Raw genomic sequence first — 5,033 nt, 5'->3', positions numbered from 1 at the left:
TCTCGGTGAGAAGAACACCAATTCGTGAACAGACTCCACTTCAGAGCATAGGCCTGCCTCGTAGAAGGGGCTCTAGCCTGAGTGATAGTGTCTACCACCGCTGGGGGCAGATCACTTAGGTCTGCCGTGTCCCGTCTAGAAGCCACACATGGAGGTTCCAGAGATCTGGACGCGGGTGCCAAATGGTGCCAAGCCCCTGAGAGAGAAGGTCTCTCCTCAGGGGGATGCGCCAGGGAGGGGCTGTCACGAGGAGCATGAGTTCCGAAAACCAGGTCCGGGTGGGCCAGTAAGGCGCAACCAACAGGACCTGTTCCTCGTCCTCCCTGACCTTGCACAGTGTCTGTGCGAGCAGGCTCACTGGGGGAAACGCATACTAGCGTAAAGCCCGAGGCCAGCTGTGTGCCAGTGCATCTGTGCCCAGGGGGGCCTGGGACAGGGAATAGTACAGCTGGCAGTGGGAGGACTCGTGGGAAGCAAACAGGTCTACCTGGGCTTCCCCGAATCGACTCCAGATCAGCTGGACCGTCTGGGGATGGAGTCGCCATTCCCCGGGGAAAGTGAGCTGTCGTGAGAGCGCGTCGGCTGCACGATTGAGCTCCCCCGGGATGTAGACAGCGCGCAGCGACTTGAGCCACGTCTGACTCCAGAGGAGGAGATGACGGGCGAGTTGAGACATGCGACGTGATCGTAAACCGCCTTGTCGGTTGATGTACGAAACAGCCGCAGTGTTGTCCGTGCGGACCAACACGTGCTTGTCCAGCACTAGCGGACGAAACCGTCGCAAAGCTAGATGCACTGCCAGCAACTCCAGGCAGTTCATGTGCCAAAGCAGTCGAGGTCCTGTCCAGGACCCTGAAGCTGCCTGCCCGTTGCATGTCGCGCCCCAGCCCGAGTTGGAGGCATCTGTTGTGACAACAACGTGCCGGGACACTTGTTCTAAGGGCACGCCGGCCCGTAGAAAAGCAAGGTCCGACCAAGGACTGAATAGGCGGCGACACATCAGTGTGATGGTGACACGATGTGTACCGCGGCGCCATGCCCATCTCGGGACTCGGGAGTGTAACCAGTGCTGAAGTGGTCTCATATGAAGCAACCCGAGCGGCGTGACTGCGGCTGCGGATGCCATATGCCCCAGGAGCCTCTGAAAGTGTTTCAGCGGTACCACTGTCCTGCCTCTGAAGGAACTCAGGCAGTTCAGCACTGAGTGGGCACGCTCGCTGGTGAGACGTGCCGTCATACTCACCGAGTCTAACTCCATACCGAGATAAGAGATTCTCTTAGAACAAAACAGAAACTGAAGATTCTCCGCCCGGCCCTCCTCCGGGGGAAGGAGTGGCGCTGTCTTCGCCATCTCCTGAAGAGCAGTTCTCCGCATCTCCGAGTTGCCCGTGTCAGGGCCGCTTGGTCGACTTCTTCGAGGACTTCGCAGCCGGGAGTGACACGGGGGGCGCCGCTCTCCTGCGCGGGGCTCGACGCGCCGGCCTCGAAGAACTCTCAGCACGGGGCGGAGCTGGCGTAGAGGACGCAGGGGGGCGCCCACGGCGACGAGCAGGCTGAGGCGCTACCCGCGACGGAACGGTGGCAGCCGGAGAGACACGTCGGGGCAGGATGTGCTGAATGGCCTCAGTCTGCTTCTGTACCGCCGAGAACTGCTGGGCAAAGTCCTCGACAGTGTCGCCGAACAGGCCTGTCTGGGAGATGGGGGCGTCGAGAAAGCGCGCTTTGTCCATGTCCCTCATCTCAGCCAGGTTCAGCCAGAGATGCCGCTCCTGGACCACCAGCGTGGACATCGCCTTCCCGAGGGACCGCGCCGTGACCTTCGTTGCCCGTAAGGCGAAGTCAGTCGCCATGCACAGCTCCTGCATCAACCCCGGGTCGGTACCACCCTCGTGCATGGCTTTGAGTGCCTTGGCTTGGTGTACCTGCAGGATAGCCATGGCATGCAGGGCAGAGGCAGCTTGGCCCGCAGCACTGTAAGCCGTGGCAGCGAGTGCGGCCGTCAGCTTACAGGCCTTGGACGGGAGACGCGGACGATTCCTCCAAGTGGCGGCGTTTTGTGGGCACAAGTGCACCGCAACCGCCCTCTCCACCTGGGGAACCTCTACGTACCCCCTGGCTGCCCCACCATCGAGGGTGGTGAGGATGGAAGAGGGAGAAGAGCTCACGGCTACTCACGGCTGCCCGGGCAAGCATGGCCGACAACTCCAAGTCCGATTCGGCAGCAGCGACAACACCCGAGGGGGGCAGCCCCGCCGAACCTTCATCCTCAGAGGTCGATAACCCATCCCCCGATGCAGCAATCGACATCTGGTCTTCGGGCGGCGCACCGAAAGACACGCTGGGACCGCTATGAGACGGCCCAGCAGAATCAATCGGCAGCTGCACGGGACAGTCGCTGCGTGAGGAGTGAGAGGTCCGTGGGGCGTGGCCCGGCGGAGAAGCTCTCACTGTGATCCTCAGATCTCCCAGAGCGCCAGCCGGCGGCCCTCTGCTCAAGCCAGAGAGACCGGGACGGGTGGCGACAGAGGGGTCTGCTGCACTCCCCTTGAGGAGTGAGAGACGCGATCGCAGCGCTGCCATGTTCATACGCCCACAGTAGACGCATGAATCATCCACGAGCGCAGCCTCAGCGTGTTGGACGCCCAGACACTGCAGACAACGCTCGTGACCGTCAACCGAAGACAGGAAACGACCGCATCCAGAAGGACACGGACGAAACGGCATCTTGAAAAAGAAGCGAATCGTCCGTGATTTGCTCTTTTAGAACTGTCTCTTTTAGCCAAAGCGCCCAGGGGAATCGCCGTCTTGCAGGGACACCGCTGTAACGCGCCGTCACACCGACCAGGAACAGTTTAAGCAAAAACAAAGATGATGGCTTTGTAGTGATTTTCTTCATCAACTACTCGGCTCCGAAGCAAAAATCTAATGAGTGGATGCACCTGTCGCCCTATTTATACCCGTTGGCACGGGGAGTGGCTCAGGTGTGTTAATCCACTTGCCAATTTCATTGGCGTTTTCTCTTAAAATCAGAGATGATTGGCCTCCCAAGTGAGACCCCATTTGTCGGTCGACATAACTCGTAGTGACCGACAGATAGGGAACTTCATTGTTGCATTCACATAAACTACCCTCTACCATTTATCCCTTGAGTTTAAAAAAAAAGAAGCAATGTGAGTACTTTTATATTTAATTAGATCTAACAAAACTGTATTGTTTCCAAATTTGTGCATAACCGTATTTCCACTTTTTTTTTTTTTTTTTTTTTAATACATGGCTAGGTGTGCATTAAATGATTTATATGTGAGTGTCTCTGTGTATTTAATGTTGATTTTTTATTTATTTATTTTACATTTTAAACCTTTTAATTGCATGATAATGTAATTTTATATGATTTTTGAAACAAATATATGAATTATTATTGCTCAATGCATTATTGTAATGAAGACCTTCCAGGGAAGACTTGTACATGTCAACAGAGCTGACAGTGTATGAGAGATTCAGAGCACACAGAGTCATGAATAACCTCCATATTATTCATATTACAGAGACTAAAATCAACATCAGAAAACGAGAATGGGAAGTAAGTGATGAGGAACAATGGCTGTAATGCTAGATATCAGCAGAGTAGCTAAAACAAACCTTTATTTAAATTAACACTAAACTGCAGATATATCTGAATTATATATATATATATATATATATATATATATATATATATATATATATATATATATATATATATATATATATATATATATATATCATAAGTCATATAAAGTCATATAAAAATTTGATACAACTTTTTTTTTCTTTCTTTTAAATAGATGTTGTGTCTTTACCAGAAAAAATTGTGCTTCTTGGGAAAACAGGAGATGGCAAGAGCAGCTCTGGAAATACAATTCTCCAAAAAAATGTTTTCAGACCTGATTCTTCACCGAATTCCACAACATATAAATCTGTAAGAGAGAATGGGACAGTGAATGGAAAAAAGATTGCAGTTATTGACACACCTGGACTCTTTGACACAAACTATGATGATGACGAGGCCATTAAAACTGAGATGATTAGAGCCATTATTGAATGTGCTCCAGGTATAGATTCCTTTGTCATTGTTCTAAAAGTTGACAGGTTCACTATACAAGAAATTGAGATTGTGAAAAAAATTAGTGAGTATTGTGGAGAAGAAGCCTTTAAACATGCAGTGGTTTTATTCACTCACGGCGAACAGCTAAAAGGTCAAATCATCGAAAAAAAGTCCAAAACTGCAGGAGCTTGTTGATAAATGTGGAGGTCGCTGTCACGTTATCGACAACAATTAGTGGAAACAATGTCTCCATTGCCCCTGTAGTTGTGGATACAAGAGTAATAATTTCCAAGTGAAAAATCTGCTGGATAACATAAATGAAATGGTGCAAGAAAACGGCTGCTACACCAATGAGCTGATGTTAATTGCAGAGCAAGAAATTCACAAGGAGATGAAAAATAAAAATGAAGTCAATTTATCTTCAGAAGAGAGACGTGAAAGAGCAAAGAAGAATGTTTATAAAAAATTCCTCATTCAGCTTGCAGGAGTGACAACAGGGACACTGGTTGGTGCTTTTCTGGGCATTGGTGTTGCAGTGGCCTCTGTTGTTGCTTTACTGAAAGGAACAATCTGCAATAAAGCATTGAAGCCGGGAATTGAAGCACTAAATACAGCACTAGCAGTTGCAGGAGCAGTAGCAGCAGGAGGAGCAGGAGCAGGAGCAGGAGTAGGAGCAGGAGTAGGAGCAGGAGCAGGAGCAGGAGCAGCAGCAGCAGGAGTAGGAGTAGGAGCAGCAGCATGAGCAGGAGTAGGAGCAGCAGCAGCAGCAGGGGTAGGAGCAGCAGCAGCAGCAGGGGTAGGAGGAGCAGAAGCAGCAGGAGTATGAGCAGCAGCAGGAGTAGGAGCAGCAGCAGGAGTAGGAGCAGCAGTAGGAATAGGAGCAGGAGTAGGAGCAGCAGCAGGAGTAGGAGCAGGAGCAGCAGCAGGAGTAGGAGCAGGAGCAGCATCA

General features: G+C 51.2%; 1 pseudogene; it reads left to right on the top strand.

The window, feature by feature from the left end:
• The first annotated feature begins 3,542 nt into the window (after positions 1-3,542).
• Positions 3,543-4,725, top strand: LOC128017820 (GTPase IMAP family member 7-like; annotated as a pseudogene).
• Positions 4,726-5,033: the final 308 nt, after the last annotated feature.

This window comes from Carassius gibelio, chromosome A7 (genome assembly GCF_023724105.1).
Source record: "Carassius gibelio isolate Cgi1373 ecotype wild population from Czech Republic chromosome A7, carGib1.2-hapl.c, whole genome shotgun sequence".
NCBI classification, from domain to species: Eukaryota; Metazoa; Chordata; class Actinopteri; order Cypriniformes; family Cyprinidae; genus Carassius; species Carassius gibelio.
The sequence above is the reverse complement of the archived record's forward strand: the minus strand, read 5'-3'. Positions and strand labels throughout refer to the sequence as shown.